At 32.0% G+C, this 17,884-nt stretch overlaps 1 protein-coding gene and 3 pseudogenes across 1 annotated transcript in view; 2 read left to right on the top strand and 2 right to left on the bottom strand.

Moving 5' to 3' along the window:
* Positions 1–17,884, bottom strand: part of LOC107462866 (uncharacterized) — a 34,423-nt gene that overhangs the window by 9,525 nt on the left and 7,014 nt on the right. The window lies entirely within an intron of this gene.
* LOC127739696 (uncharacterized oxidoreductase At4g09670-like) lies at positions 4,073–4,922 on the top strand (annotated as a pseudogene).
* On the top strand, positions 5,512–6,420 carry LOC107463002 (uncharacterized oxidoreductase At4g09670-like; annotated as a pseudogene).
* Positions 7,348–8,614, bottom strand: LOC107462993 (laccase-15-like; annotated as a pseudogene).

The raw sequence follows: 17,884 nt of genomic DNA on the forward strand, positions 1-17,884 counted from the left end.
ATAAATCATTTCTACCAATCAACATATCTATATTTAGTAGTATAAACAACAGAGCTAGTTCATGCTGAGTTAATCAACACACGTGACAAGAAATTTGAAATGTCATTTTCTCATACTCCAATAACTAGTATATTTTACAAGAACACAGTTAAAAGTTTGCAGCTTTACCATATCAGGAACTTTAGTTTAAAGCATAAGGCAAAATTAACAGCCAAAGCGCTAGGCAAATTCTAAGCTCTTAGTACAAAAGTTAGAGCTAAACCCATTTTAGAAACGTAGTATTTTACCATCTTTTTAGTCTTTAAACTTTAGTAAGGCGCTACCCCGTTGAATGAATCGCAAGCAGGAGGCATCACCAACCTCACCCCAATTATATTATTGACAAACCTCCCTTTTCAATCTCTAAAACTCAAAACCCCATAAAGCGCCAAACTCACTCCTAATTTTCTCACTGGTTTGTCTTTACCATCCTTCACTTTTCTTCTCCCAAGTTTCTTGTACCCTATGCGCCGTTACAAATTATTATTATTATTATTATTACCCATTCCATCACGAGAACTTTGTGCGTTGTATAGTCCTTATACATCAAAGGAATCACCACATCAGGTATAGAGCCACATAACTGCCTGCTCATAAATAACAAATAACAACTAACAATTAAAGCATTAATACTGCATAAATTATTGCTAAATGAAAGCACAAGAAAAACATTAAATTGCATCCAGAACAAGGGGTTCTAACAAAAGAATGTTTAAGCCATATATTTCTGTAATTCTGTGGACCAAGTGCAAACAATTTTATTGCATATTTCTATTTCTACAATGTATTCAGTCTATTCCTGCCCAAAGTAAATTGAAAGGAAAAAAATATTTAACTTTGACTGCAAAAAGTTTCTCATAATATTTAAAAGTTCCTTGTGGACCCACTAATATCTCATTAAGAAAGCTAAGCAATCCAAACCAGACCACAGGGGTAACATCCACACCAGCAAGGGGAGGAATCAGTTTCCTTGTTGCTATGAGAAGAGGCTCTGTGGGAGCATAGGCTATTACATAAGGGAACTTCCCCACAGGTAGTTTAGGGTACCATGACATCACTATCCCCAATATGAAGAGAAAACCAAATGCTGAGAGAAAAGGGCCTAGAAACCCAATTGCTAGCTTTGCAGTGGCAGGATCCAAGTCAGCAAGAACCAACCTCTTCATGAAATCTGAGGGAACATAATGTAATGATGTCTCAGGTATGCTGAGTTTGACACTGTTTAAGACTGCTTTTGAATCAAGTGTGGTCTGTGCAGTAGTAGCTGCTGCTGCTGCCTCAGATATTTCTTTGTAACACGAGCAACATTGCAAGGTCCTAGAAGTACTTCCATTGATGTTTCGTTTAGTAGGATACTTGGAAGTTACCTACAACAAATAAAATTCAAAAGCATCCTGAGAAAATTTGTAGCTTCCTAGAAAAGCCAGTTTTATACCATGCAGCATCCTAAAAATCTGTCTAAATGTTAGATTAAGAGAAGATACAATCCATGTTTTACAATCTTAAAAAGAAGAAATAACTAAATTCTTCCTTCATTTAGTAATTAGAAGAACATTTAAGATGATAACTCAAAGGATAAATCATTTCTACCAATCAACATATCTATATTTAGTAGTATAAACAACAGAGCTAGTTCATGCTGAGTTAATCAACACACGTGACAAGAAATTTGAAATGTCATTTTCTCATACTCCAATAACTAGTATATTTTACAAGAACACAGTTAAAAGTTTGCAGCTTTACCATATCAGGAACTTTAGTTTAAAGCATAAGGCAAAATTAACAGCCAAAGCGCTAGGCAAATTCTAAGCTCTTAGTACAAAAGTTAGAGCTAAACCCATTTTAGAAACGTAGTATTTTACCATCTTTTTAGTCTTTAAACTTTAGTAAGGCGCTACCCCGTTGAATGAATCGCAAGCAGGAGGCATCACCAACCTCACCCCAATTATATTATTGACAAACCTCCCTTTTCAATCTCTAAAACTCAAAACCCCATAAAGCGCCAAACTCACTCCTAATTTTCTCACTGGTTTGTCTTTACCATCCTTCACTTTTCTTCTCCCAAGTTTCTTGTACCCTATGCGCCGTTACAAATTATTATTATTATTATTATTACCCACTTACAATTCTCATTTCTCGCTGCGATTTCATAAAACCTAGCTCCTAATATCGCACTCACTCTTTCGAGTTCCTGATTCTGAATGCAGATCAGTGCTTCATAAATGGCTTCACCTGCATGGTTGAACCAGGACCCACAACCACAACCCGCAGAACCACCTCTGCCCGCCGCGCCTTCTTCCACTCCGAACCCAAATGGTGTGTCTTCTACTTCTACACTCAACTTCGCCCCTTTCTACAGTTTTAATTTTTCTATATATGAACATGAATGGCAAGATTGCAAAAATCAAACTTTGAAGTGGGTTTTGTCAAATTCAGCTGCAGAAAGCATGGCAAATAGAAAATTTGAGGCAAATGAAGTTCCAATTCACTGGGACAGCGAAAGTGCTTGACTTGGAAATTGAAGGTTGCCAGCCTACAAAATTGTGGGAGGGAGATTAAAGAGAAGAAGTTGGAATGAAAAGAAAGCGAGTTTGAGAAATGGGAGAATGAAGAGAGTACCTCTGAGATAAACGGAGTTGAGCAGATAGGATTGGGTGGCCATTGTTATCTATTTGGGTCCTCGCCAAAACACAGTATGGTGGCGGTTAGGGAACCTAAGCTAAAGCATTATCTCCTTCATAATAAATAGTATATATTTATAAAGAAATATATATTAATTAATTTGTTACATTATTAGGTTTCATTGACCAGTGAGAAGTGAAAACTGGACACAACACACAACTCACTGGCCAAAAGGATTTGATTTTTTCACGATGTTTGGAGCATTAAATGGTTTTAAAATAAAATATATTTTTTAAATTTTTTTAATAATTATTAAATAATTTTTTTAATATTAATTATAAATTAATTTTATATATTTTATTTAATCATAAAAATTATTTTTTATTTTATAAATTATTAATCTATTATATTTATTAACAATAAAAAATAAAAACAATAACGAATTAGATTTTTTATTGATTGTAATAAATTTTTTGACTATTCTAACTGATTAAAAGATGGAAAAATTATTCTAAAGGATCGTTAAAAAGATTTAATTATTAAAAATGACCTTTAATGCCAAAATTATTAAGAAGCACTCATGACTCATGTTTTCATGTGACTAAGAATTTTTAGAGTGAGTATGAAAATAAATAAAAACTCACTAACTTATTGAAACTAATCTTATTTATAGAAAATAAAAATTCTATGCTAATTGGTATAATATTGGACTTCAAATAAACTTATATTTCAAGTAGTTTTGAACTTTAAGAAAATTTAGACTTCAAATAGTCTTGGATCTCAAGTAATGGTATATTCCAATGGTATAATACAATCGATTTAATTTTGTACGTGACTAACGGTATATTTCAATTCAATGAATTGGTATGATCATTCAATCGATTGAAATGTAACGTAAATAAGTTTTTTTCTGCATTCAATCGATTGATAGGATAATCCAATCGATTGAATTTTAAATCGCGTCGTTCTCAATTTTCTTATCGTTTTTATAAATTTTGAATCGCGCAGTGACTAATGGTTTATAAATCGATTGAGTTATGTGAAATTTGAAATTCAATCTATTATTTTATTAATTCAATCAATTGATTTTCTAAGAAACACGATTTTAAAATCCTCGACGGATGTAATGTATCAAAGATAAATTTTTAATCGATTGAAATTACTAAAAAGTTATTACGATTAATGGAAGATCTAATTCATTATTGTTTTTTGTTTTTGATTATTAATAAACATAATAGATGAATGATTAAATAATAATTTATAAAATAAAAAATAATTTTTATAATTAAATAAAATATATTAAATTAATTTATAATTAAAATTAAAAAAAATTATTTAAATATTATTAAAAAATTTAAAAAATATATTTTATTTTGGGACCATTTAACGGTCCACAAATTTTCGTTTCGTCTTTTTTGACAGAAACAAAGAAAATGTCAGAAACGCCGGTAATCCGATTCGGCGTGATAGGATGCGCCGACATAGCCCGGAAAGTGTCACGCGCCATCAAACTAGCTCCAAATGCCACACTCCACGCCATCGGCAGCTACTCCATCGACAAGGCCCGGCGCTTCACCGCCGCCAACGGCTACCCGGAGGACGCCAAGGTGTACGGCTCCTACGAGGAGGTTCTGGACGATCCCGAGGTGGACGCCGTGTACGTTCCTCTGCCGACGAGCCCGCACGTGCGTTGGGCCGTGGTTGCAACTTAGAAGGGGAAGCACGTGCTGCTTGAGAAGCCCGTGGCCTTGAATGCGTCTCAGTTCGATGAGATCATTCGGGCCTGTGAATCCAGTGGGGTGCAGCTCATGGATGGTACCATGTGGATGCACCACCCTAGGACCAATCAGATGAAGGATTTTCTCTCCGATGCGCACCGTTTTGGCCAGCTCAAATCGGTAATATACGTTACTTCTAGTTTCATTATATTCTCAATTTTTATTTTTATTTATTCGAAATAAACAACTAGTTTTTAGTGGAAGTAGATAGGGGTGAGCACGGGTAGTAGGTACTCGATTATCTGTCCGAACCCAAATCAAACCAATTAAATTGGTTCTGGAATCAACGGGTAATCGGGTCCAACTCGAACCAAACCGATGGCCTTTGCTAGTGATTGGTTCGGATATCGATTCTAGGAGTGTAGAACCCGAACCAACCCATGAACCCGATCATATATTAATTAAATAAAAAAAATTGGTGTTTAATTAAAAAATTTGTATTTCCATCAGACAAAGATTATTCACTATTAGTATGTTTAGATTTTAATGAGTTTAGTTTTTAATGTATTTGATGTTTAACATGTTTCGATTATTTCTATTGATGTTATTGTTGAATTTTTAAGATAAAAATTTGATTTTTTTATGAATTTCAAAGTCATCGGTATCCAATTACCCAAACTGAACCAATCCGTTCTTAATCGATTTGGTTTGGTTCGGGTACATACATAAAAAATATAAATCCAAATCAAATTAAACCAGTTACATTTTAATCGGTTCGGTTCTAATTTCATCTTAAACCCGAACCAAACCGACCCGTGCTCACTCCTAAAAGTAGAAGCGAGATTAATTTTGATAAATGTGTTTTATATTTGATGTGTTGATTGAGATAGTCAAAAGAGTTGTGTGTCAACATATGATGATTATTTGTTGTGTGTAAAAAAAGCTTGTACTAGATACAAAGTAATAAGCAATTATTTTGATATAAAACAAAACATGCGGCTACATCTAAATTATGTTGTTAGGAACTTTTTAGAAGTTTCTATAAGTAGTATAAAAGCCAAAGCAAGGAAGAAATGTCTCATGTTTAGCTTTTTGTTTGTGTATTTGATCCTTTTGCTTTTTAATGTGTCTCTTAGTTTTGTTTGCTTTGTATTCAGCTTTCTTATTTTGTCCTAGTTAAGGATGTATATTCATCATTTTCTTGGCGAAGTCTGCATCAGTTAATTTAACATAATCTTAATCTTAATGTTTTATATTGCATGTATGCTTTATGTTGATATATGGATCTTTCTGGGTTGCTCATTTACATTTGCTGCTGACCCTGATTTCCTGGAGAACGACATTCGCGCAAAGCCGGATCTTGATGCTCTTGGTTCCCTTGGCGACGAAGGTTGGTATTGTGTTAGGGCAATCCTGTGGGCTGACAACTATGAATTACCGAAAACTGTAATTGCCTCGCGCAATCCTGTGTTCAACAAAGCAGGGGTGATAATGGCTTGCGGCGCATTGCTGCACTGGGAAGACGGGAAAGTAGCAACCTTCTATTGCTCCTTCATGGCCAACTTGGCAATGGACATAACTGCAGTTGGAACAAAAGGAACTCTGCATGTTCATGACTTTATCATCCCTTATGAAGAGAAAGAGGCATCGTTTTATGCAGCCTGAGTCAGGTTTTGATGACCTTGTTACAAAATGGGCTTCTCAGCCAAGCAAGCATACAGTAAACACTGATCTCCCTCAGGAGGTTCTTATGGTAAGAGTTTTTGACCGAAATCAAATTCAAGAACTCGAAACCTGAGATGAAGTGGCCAACAATTAGTAGGAAAACACAGCTGGTCTTAGATGCTGTGAAGGCTTCAATTGAAAGGGGCTTTGAGCCTGTTCAAATTCAAGAATGAAGGAGCTTGTACCTTGCTGCTTAAGTCACACATTTTTCCCTTCATTTTGTATTAAGACATTGCAAAAATCTGTTCTTAAAAACATTGGAAACTCGTTGCTTGTGTATTTCAATGGTGGTGATGGTGAATGAACACAACTTTCATTGTTTAATGTTTTCATTTTAGGAATCTCAATTCCTATATCAACAACTAGTTTTAGGAGTTCAGCATCTATAGAAAGAGATTGAAAAAACTAGTTTTGGTATTGTTTTACAATTTACACTGAAAGTAATGTTTTTTTCTTGTAACAACTTATTACATTTTGCTTTTATTTATGACTGGTTGTTGTAGCTCTTGCTCTAATAATCTACTTAGAGAATTAGCGATTTTATCTACTCAAAAAGTGAAAAATGATGGTTCATATATATATAATTGGTATGTCCTGAACCATAATTATCCCGTTGCTTTACAGAAAAGATCATAAATAATTTATGTCATGTAGTGATGCAGAACTCAGAGTAATAATGGGGTGGGTAGGGCGGGTTTTTACTCTATCTGATCCTATTTCACTCTACAAATCTATAATAATCTGTATAGAACTCGTTTTATTCTTATTCATAGATAGTAAAAAGTTGAACCTTAATCCGTTTCCACGGGTATTCACTATGTCCCTATAATTATTAAAATCCAACAAATAAAATTAAATTTTAAAATTTATATAACTATCATTACATGCATAATATAAATTAAAGTAAACATTTAAATATGATACAATATTGTTAATCATTTTACTAATTATTTTATATATATTACATATATTATATATTGAAATTATATATATACCGCAGTAAATAGAAGCGAGTATTATCTAAATCCGACTGCGTCCCACCCCGCCAAGAACCCGCTCCAAATGAATAGGGGTAGAGTGGTATCCCTAGATTTGGATAGTGTTACCATCCTTATATAAAATTGCTTATAACATTAATATATGAAAAAGTTTAGATGACTAAATTTTTTAGTTAATAATTTTAAATTTGCTCCCTTTTTTACATAAAAGAAAGCGAATAAGAGCCCTAAATGGCAATAATTCTTCAACAAGGAGGCAGATCTGGAGGTGGAGGAAGTAAATTTTCATCGCATCCGTTTCCACAATGAACACAGTTTCCATTTCCCAAGTCAGGTGCCGTTCTAGATGGCAATGCACAAACCAAACTCCTAAATTCATCAACAGAAGTGTTCAAGCAACAATTAGTTTCAGTTCTCAACATAGGTGTAGAAAAAATAAAAATAGATAAGAGCAATTAAAATTGAATTGTGTTTCATATACATATTTTGTTTCATAAATTGAATTAACTTGCTAATTGATACTCTTTTTTTTAAACTATTAGATAGCACATAGAATCCAAACTAATTGCTTAGCAAGGCAAAACGATGGGTTTTTTTTAAAAAAATAAATTGATTATTTACTCATATATGCTTTTATAAAATTATTTATATTTTTTCTATTATTACACCACTAACGAGATACATGTAATATAACTTTTGAAGTTATTACTATCAATCAAATAGTAATAAAAAAAGAAAAAAAAATATAGATATTTTTAAATACATATGAGTAAATAATCAATCTATTTTATTTATTTAACAAAAAATTCTAAATCATGAAACTAATAAAATCATTTCACATTAAACTAAAAAGTTATTTCATGAAACATACCTGGGTTACCAGCTCTGTAACTTATGGTAGCCCAACCATTTATAGGCACAAGAACTGTGTTCCTAAGAGGAGGGTCGATTAGATTGTATGTCTTTGTATCCTAATTTTCATCAAAATTTCCAAATCCACGTCCAGCAACGTAGAAGCCAGTTCTATGTATATGCATAGGATGATCCATCCCAGCAACCAAGTTTGTCCCTTGAAACACAATTTCCACTGTTGAATCATACTCTATAACTCTAGCCATGGTTCTTCTCTTTGGTATCTCTAGTATCAATGGCAAATACTCTGCAGTGAAGTTGAATACCAAAGGAGGAAAACTAGGAAAATTATTACTGTAGACACCATTTAAGTAGTAATAATATGCATCCAAGATGGAAATGTTTGGTAACTCAGGATATGTTGTTCATGCTAGCTGCTAAACGTGTTCCATTTGGCCCTTCACATGTTTGTGAACATGTCTGACCTTCAGGGCATGGGAATGTGTTGATAGAAATAGTGCTAATGATACGAGTTGTCATTATTGTTGGGACTTTATGAGGGTATGTCTCAGGTTTGCCTCTAAGGCTTCCTAAGAAATCAAAAGCTGCATTTGTGTCATTGTAGTAAGGAAGACAAGGTAATGGAGGAGATGAAGCGTGTTAACACGCGCATCACGTTTCTAAAGCACTCCTTCACCATTATAAACGACTCTTCTTCTTCTTCCTCGATGAAAACCATAACTGTCATTTTTTTTTTCGCGTTTTTTCTCCTCTTCTTCTTTTTCCTTCTTCTTCTCCTTTTTCTTTGTGTTTTTCCTCCTTTTTCTTCGCGTGTTTCATCTTTATCGTCGTATTTCTCCTCTTCTTCTTTTGATTTTGTAACATTATATATTTTTTTTCCTTGTTTGATTTTTTTCTCTCAAAAAAATTATGAGAATATGAAATAAGAAGATGAAGAAGAAGAAACAGCAGAAGAGGAGGAGGAGGAAGAGAAAGAGTTCTGAATTATGCAGAACTTATCAGAATAAAAATACACCTAAATATCTTTGTTTTACACCCAAATTTACTGCAAATACAGAAATGAGTTATGCTACGTGTACACTAAAATCAGCCACCAAAGTATACTAGAATACAAATATACATTGAAAATAAATTAAAGCACACATGTATTTATACATAAATACATTGGTGGCTAATTTTAGTGGCTGATTTTAGTGTATAAATAGCATTTTTATACAGAAAAATATTTTCTCTAATGCTGCATTTTTTTCTTCTTCTTTTCCTTATTTCTTTCTTTCTTTTAGTTAAATGAATGTAAGTTCATCCTCTTCTAAGTAATTTTACAGCATTATGTGTTTCTTCTTCTTCTTTGTTTGATTTTTTTTGTTTTTATTCTTGTTAAGAGAGTAAAACAAAAAGAAACTTGAGAAGGTAAAACAAAAAGAAAAAGATGAATAAGAAAAAAAGAAGAAGAAGATGGTGATGATGATGATGATGATGAAAAAAAGAAGCAGCAGCAGAAGATGAGGAGAATGAAGAGGAAGAGTTCTGAATTATGCAGAACTTATCAGAATAAAAATACACCCAAATATATTCGTTTTACACCTAAATATTTTCGTATTACACCCAAATATCTTCGTTTTACACCCAAATTTGCTGCAAATACAGAAAAATATTTTCTCTAATGTTACATTTTTTTCTTCTGAATTGAACCACACCTCAACCACTTGATTGGACTCAAAACAATAAATATTTTTTCGATTTTCCTACTTCAAATCCAGCTGAGGGATTTGTCTTCTCAGTCGGAGATATTTTCAATTTCCATTTTTTCTTTATGCTACATGTACTCAATTGATTCTTAATTTCGTTTCCCTTTTTATTTGTACTACGAACTCTTGTAGAAAAACCTACAACCTTCGCATAATCTTTGTAGAATTTTGCAGCATCTTTAAGGGTGTTAAAGGTCATCCCAATCTTGGATACAAACTGCTCATCAACATCATAAATTTGCTGCAAAATACACCCAAAATATACTATATTAGAACAAGTATAAACTATAGAATGCAAATACAACTATAAAACCATTATAAAAAATAATAAAAATCAGATTCATGAATTATCAATAAACAGAAACTAAAACAATTCAACTAAAACAATAAGACAATTCACCCTCAATGAGATGAAAAGTCATAAACTGTAAATACACCCAAACATTCCTGAAATACACCCAAATATTCTTGATTTACACCCCTGATATAAAATGTAGAAAATTCATCAGAATTAGTACATTAGATTCAATTCAAACAAGGAACAATGAACAGCAAATTTCACAGACAAGGTTCACCCATTATTCAGCTACACAATCATAAACTACTAACTGTATTCAAATTTAGATTCAATTATTAATTGGAATTAAACCACAACTCAGGAACTTCATTGAATTCAAATTCAAAATCTATTTCGCTCTAGTTCAGCTGATAATCTGAAGTTGAATCATCCATTATCTTCAAAACGATTTCAAAACTTGATTTTAGAAACAATGAAAAATGAAAAATCGAAGAGAACAGAGAGAAAAACTTACGTAAACAGCAAAGGAAAAGGAAGAGAGAAACGCACGAAAGAGATCTAAGAGAGAAGGTAAGAAAATGCAGAAGGAATTCAAAAAAGGAAACGAAATCCTTTCGAAAAAGAAAGTTATAGATTCGCGCATTGATTGATTGGAAAATCTGTTAAGGGGGCGTGATAAAATTGTGAAAGAATAGGAAAAGCAAAGAAAAGAACTTTTATTGATTGTTGATTGATTGAATTGTACTGAAGTGTGTTGTAAACTATGAGGGTAAAACTAAATATATATAGCATTGTCCTATGAAAGATAAAAGCAAATAAAGATAAGATAAGAACAACTAAAGACAAGATAAAGATAAGATAATAAAGAATTAAAATTGTTGAGGAAGACGCGTCTGACGTGGTGACGCGGAGGAAGATGCGTGCGGCGGAACTTGAGCTGCTGGCGACAAAAATATATAAGGAGATGCTGCGATTGAGCAGCAATCTTCAAAAAATGTGTGCGGCAGAGCTTGAGCTGCCGGCGGCAAAAATATAAAAGGAGATGCTGCGTTTGAGCAGCAAAGCGCAGCAATCTTCAAAAAATGTGTGCGGCGGAGCTTGAGCTGCCGGCAGCAAAAATATAAAAGGAGATGCTGCGCTTGAGCAGCGATCTTCAAAAATGCGTGCGGCGGAGCTTGAGCTGCCGACGGCAAAAATATAAAAGGAGATGCTGTGCTTGAGCAGTGATCTTCAAAAGAAAAATGAAAAAATAAGCGCGTAGAGCGCAATGAGATTGGTGTGGTCTTGAAAGGGTGCGTAGAGCGCAATAAAAGAAGGCGCGTGGAGTGCAATAAAAATGCAGATGGAGCTGCTAAAATAGATTGAACTTGCTAAAATAGAATGCAGACATGACTGTTGAAACAGAATGCAGACGAAACTCTTGGAAGAAGGTGCAGATGAAACTGCCGGAAGAAGGCACAGACATGCCATAGTGACTATTCCATGAATGATAGTTGTTTCCTATTAGAACAGCTGTAACCAAATGTTGGATTTTTACTTGGATGGATGTAATAGAGATTGGTTGCTGAGCTAAATTGAAAGATTGATTATTCATCGTGGGAGGAGGTTGAAAAAGTAGGGTGATTTCTCACCGGAAAGATGATAGTTTATGTATGCTCTTCAAGGAGGATACCAAGGTTCTAATACCATGATAAATTTGTGAAAGAATAGGAAAAGCAAAGAAAATAACTTTTATTGATTGTTGATTGATTGAATTGTACTGAAGTATGTTGTAAACTATGAAGGTAAAACTAAATATATATAGAGTATTGTCCTATGAAAGATAAAAGCAAATAAAGATAAAATAAGAACAACTAAAGACAAGATAAAGATAAGATAAGATAAGATAATAAAGACTAAAATTGTAATTGAATTTATGTATTTTCTGGGCTGAATTTGTGGGCTATGAGACTTCTTTATTGTTGTCATGGGTTAAGGTAGAAGAGTAGTTTAATAAGGCGCGTGAAACATACATACCATAAGAAGCGCGTTTTAGGGATTAGGGATTTTCGGCACTTGCAGAACTTGTATAGTGAAAAGGCTTGTATGTAGAGATTAATACTTACTTTTACATGAGATAAGGAAAACGATAGGGTTGAATACTAAATATACTGTATCTACTTTTTATTATAATTAATTAACAAGGCAAAAAAATGAGCTTTGTAGACTTAATACAAATATCTTTTTCATCGTGAGATGCTGTGCTTGAGCAGTGATCTTCAAAAGAAAAATGAAAAAATAAGCGCGTAGAGCGCAATGAGATTGGTGTTCAGAGGGTACGTATGGCGTAATAAGATTGGTCTTGAAAGGACGCGTATAGCGCAATAAAAGAAGGCGCGTGGAGCGCAATAAAAATGCAGATAAAAATGGAGCTGCTAAAACAGATTGAACTTGCTAAAATAAAATGCAGACATGACTGCTGAAACAGAATGCAGACGAAACTCTTGGAAGAAGGTGCAGATGAAACTGCCGGAAGAAGACACAGATAGGCCATAGTGATTATTCCATGAATGATAGTTGTTTCCTGTTAGAACAGTTGTAACCAAGACTGATGTTGAATTTTTACTTAGATGGATGTAATAGAGATTGGTTGCTGAGCTAAATTGAAAGATTGATTATTCATCATGGGAGGAGGTTGAAAAAGCAGGGTGATTTTTCACCGGAAAGATGATAGCTTATGTATGCTCTTCAAGGAGGATACCAAGACTCTGATACCATGATAAAATTGTGAAAGAATAGGAAAAGCAAAGAAAAGAGCTTTTATTGATTGTTGATTAATTGAATTGTACTGAAGTGTGTTGTAAACTATGAGGGTAAAACTAAATATATATAGAGCATTGTCCTATGAAAGATAAAAGCAAATAAAGATAAGATAAGAACAACTAAAGACAAGACAAGATAAGATAATAAAGACTAAAATTGTAATTGAATTTATGTATTCTATTAGGCTGAATTTGTGGGCCACGAGACTTCTTTATTGTTGTCATGGGTTAAGGTAGAAGAGTAGTTTAATAAGGCGCGTGAAACATACATACCATAAGAAGCGCGTTTTAGGGATTAGGGATTTTCGGCACTTGCAGAACTTGTATAGTGAAAAGGCTTGTATGTAGAGATTAATACTTACTTTTACATGAGATAAGGAAAACGATAGGGTTGAATACTAAATATACTGTATCTACTTTTTATTATAATTAATTAACAAGGCAAAAAAATGAGCTTTGTAGACTTAATACAAATATCTTTTTCATCGATGTAAGGCCTATTAAAGACTTTTTGGCCCAACAAGAAAAAAAACAAATAAAAATCTTTCCATCGATCTACTCTCTTTCACCGCTTCCTCCTCTGTATGACTGTATCCACCACCACCACATCGGTAACCACCGTGATCTTGGCACGACATCACCAAATGGCAGAAAAGCTATCCGGTGATAAAGAAATCAGAAGAAGAAGAAGAAGATGAAAAACAGAAGAGGAGAAACTGAAGAAAATAATGAGAGAAAAATAAAGTAAATTCCTTTTCAATTCCTTTTCAATTTTGATTTTGAATTGAAAATTTAAAATTTTACGCTCAATCTTAGTGGAACTCAACTGTGAAAGGAGCCAATAAGTGTACAAATGAATTGAAACATAGCATGTAATGGATGACATAAGCCAATTAGCCAATGAAAATGTATGTATAAATTATTGCATGGCATGTGGTGAATGATATACATATCATGAACAGTACTTCCATAACTAAAAGTATTGAATTCTACTAATTTAAAACCCTCTGTTAAAAGAATAGTATTAGATTAGATATTAGATAATATTAGATAGTATTAGATTTATGAAAGTAATTGACATAAAATGTTTTCACATAAATATAACACGAGTGATATTTACACTTATTATGTTAAGTGATTTAATAAAATATGTCTGATTATTTAGTGATTTTTATCTGTTATTTTTATATGAATACTCACTAATATTTAGCAATTTTATTCAATAATATAATTCGGATAGTAAAAATTTAGTTGCGTCCTAAACATATAAGTGTACTAGCTAAAGATCTTTTAAATTATGAGAGTTAATAAAGTAATAAAATAAGAAATTAATCACTCTTAAATTAAAATAATAAAATGTATATATGATAAAAATTACAAATTTAATGATAATTAATCATTATCTTATCATTTTATTTATTTTCTTTTCTACAAATTCAAGTATAATAACCTCTCATTTTACTAATTTTATCACTTTTTTTTGGCTTTCTTTACTTTTGTCAAAGAGTCTTGATATTTTTATTGGACTCTTAAAGGGAGGGTTTTACATGGCCCAGAGAATTTATTTTTTGCGTATAATCACATCCATTCTTTTGTATAATTATTCACTCAATTAATATAAAAAATAGGGCAAGTTACCGAAATAAATTATTTGAAAAACAATATTACCATAATACAACATATGAATAATGAAAACGCAAATACAACTTTTATAATTCTATAAAAACGCAGAAGAGATATAGCGGATCAGAGATTGCACGTAAATCGCTAGAGGGTACAACAATTTATATTGAAAAGCGTGCAAGTAGAAACCGCTACATCCTATAGCGATTTCTGAAGAAACTGAACAAAGAAGAAACTGCAGCACTTTTACAGCAATTTCTTCGCATGTATCATTTCAATTCAATCTATATCTTTTATTTGATCATCATGTTATCCTATATACTATATAAAATATATTGTTATCATTATTCTATAGTATCATTACTATTATATAATAAATTTATATTGTTTATTTTATTTTTTTTATACATTATTCATGTCCCAATTCAATATATTCTTAGTTTTGTGTTTCTTTCTTCTTTTTGATAATCATTTTATTATATATCATAAAAAGTATTTCAAGTATTATAGTAATTTTAATTATTAATCTCAACTATAATATATAATTAAAATCAATAGTTAAAATTACTAAAACGTTTAAAACATCAGAGTACTCAAAATATTTTTTATATAGTAATATAATATATCAATATATATACAAATTATTTTGTATGGTTTTAGACTTAGTTTCTCTTCAATGCATGATTTATTTTATTCGAAAGAATTTATAAAATTTAAGGAATATTTTTTTAAGAGTATATAAAGAATAGTTTTTGTTCGAATATTTTTTTAATTACCTTACCTATATAAAGAATTTTATAAATATTTATTTTATGAGTATATGATAAGATTATTATTATAATAAACATGTTTTAATTTTTTTAATAAATACAAAATATATTAGAAACGTAAATTTTGTACACTGAAGTACATGTTGGCTAAACCTTTTTTATAAATGCAATTAATATTTTGATTTCAATCAAATGAAAAATTTTATAGTTAATGAAAATTCAATTGAGGCATTTAAATTTTTTGGTATTTGAAATTTCGTGAAATTTAGAAATATATACCTTATTTGTTAGTTTTTTTTATTGTAATTTTAGTTCATTTATCTTATTCAAATAATAACGTTGTTGTCTACAAATATTAAAGTTAATCTAGAAAAAATATATTTTTAAATTTAATTAATTTTTTAAAAAATAAAATTTGTGCAATATAATGAAATTATAAATTCTTTTTATTGGTGTATATTATATATATGGTAGTATTAATTATAGAGGCACATGTAAACCGTTAGAGAAATGCGATGATTTTTGTTGTGATAAGATCAAATGAGGTGGATGACCATCATTTAATATGGGCGGCTCACATTCTCAAAAGAGATAAGTTTAATGAGAGTTGAATATGCTACCTCTTGTGTGCCTATAAATACATGTATTGAGGCAAAAGGAATATACACACAAAAAGTAATAAACAATTCTCTCTCTCTCTTTATGTTGCAATACTTCTTTCTCTCTCTTTATATTTCTTTATTTTATATTTGTTACCTCTTCCTTATTTATTTATTTAGTTATTTTATAACACGTTATCAGCACGAAACTCTAACGAAATTTTAGGAAGACTCCAGGTAACAAATTTTTATTATGTCGAAACTCTTTCATCTTGAATATAATACTTTTGATATATCTAAAAATAATTATTTATCATGGATACTAGATGTTAAAATCCATCTTGATTCAATGGATCTTGCAGATACCATAAAGGCTGAAAATAATACATCCCAAAAGGATAAAGCCAAATCCATGATTTTCCTTCGTCATCATCTTGTATGATTGAAAAAATGAATATCCCACATTAAAAGATCCTGCAGATCTGTGGAAAGACCTTGAAGAAATGTACAATCATGTGATACTTCTTCAAGCCCAATATGTTACAGAAAATTTTCTCGACCTTCCATGTCTCGAATGTGCTCCTGCAGCAGTAGTATCGAGAAAAAGAAATAAAAAATATTCTGAGTTAATTTCTTGCCTTCTTGTTGCTGAACGCAACAATGAGTTACTTTTGAGAAATCATGAAGCGCGCCCAGTTGGCGCCGCCCCATTTCCCGAAGCAAATGTGGCAAATTATAACCCCAGAAGAGGCAAATGGCAAGATTTTGATAACAAGAAAAATTATGGAAGGAAAATAAATTATGTTCATAAGAAAGGATCTCACCAGAAGTGGGATAAAGAAATAAACAATGGGCAAAGTAAATCAATTGAGGATAAATGTTTCTGTTGTGGTGGAAAGGGCCATTGGTCACGTACCTGTCGTACCCCAAGGCACATTGTTGATCTTTATTAAGCATCCTTGAAAAAGGATGACAAAAAAAAAGAAATAAATTTTGTTTCAAATAATGAAAATTTCACCACTCATTATGATGTATCTAATTTCTTTAAGGATTCTGAAGGAGATATTAGCTATTTGATCAATGATAGAATAATTTAATATGTGTTTGTTAAGTATTCATGTGAATAATTTTTACTGTGCATGTACTTTTGCTCATTTTATTATTATTATTATTTGTTTTTGAAGAAAAATGGCAAGAACATATTCTGAAGATATTTGCCTTGCGGATAGTGCAAGTTCACACACTATTCTTAAAAGTAATATATATTTTACCCATCTTATACCAAAAGATGAATATGTTAATACTATTATTGGCTCGGGCAATGTGATAGAAGGCTCCGGAAGAGCTATAATTTTGTTTCCCGGAGGAACAAAATTTATAATAAATAATGCACTATTATCTACCAAGTCTCTGAGAAACTTGTTGAGTTTCAAAGATATTCGCCGAAATGGATATCATATTGAGACTATGAATGAGGAAAATCATGAGTATTTATGTATCACAACTCATGATTTAAATAAAAAGGTTATATTAGAAAAGTTACCCTCATTTTCATCTGGATTGTATTATACCAAGATTAGTGCAATTGAATCACATGCCATTGTAAACCAGAAGTTTACTAGCCCAAATGAATTCATAACTTGGCATGATAGATTGGGTCATCCGGGAACAACCATGATGAGGAGAATTATTGAAAACTCTCATGGACATTCACTAAAGAACCAGAAGATTCTTAAAAATAGCGAATTTTGTTGTGCTGCATGTTCTTAGGGAAAGTTAATTTTAAGGCCATCACCAGTAAAGATTGGATTTGAGTCCCCTGAATTCCTAGAAAGGATTCAAGGTGATATATGTGGACCTATACATCCACCATGTGGATCTTTTAGATATTTTATGGTCCTGATAGACGCATCTTCGAGATGGTCACATGTGTGCTTATTATCTTCTCGCAACCTAGCGTTTGCGAGATTACTGGCTCAAATTATTCAATTAAAAGCACAATTTCCAGAAAATCCAATTAAAGCAATTCGTCTTGATAATGCTGGTGAATTTACTTCCCAAGCTTTTGAT

Source organism: Arachis duranensis, chromosome 8 (genome assembly GCF_000817695.3).
Source record: "Arachis duranensis cultivar V14167 chromosome 8, aradu.V14167.gnm2.J7QH, whole genome shotgun sequence".
NCBI lineage: Eukaryota > Viridiplantae > Streptophyta > Magnoliopsida > Fabales > Fabaceae > Arachis > Arachis duranensis.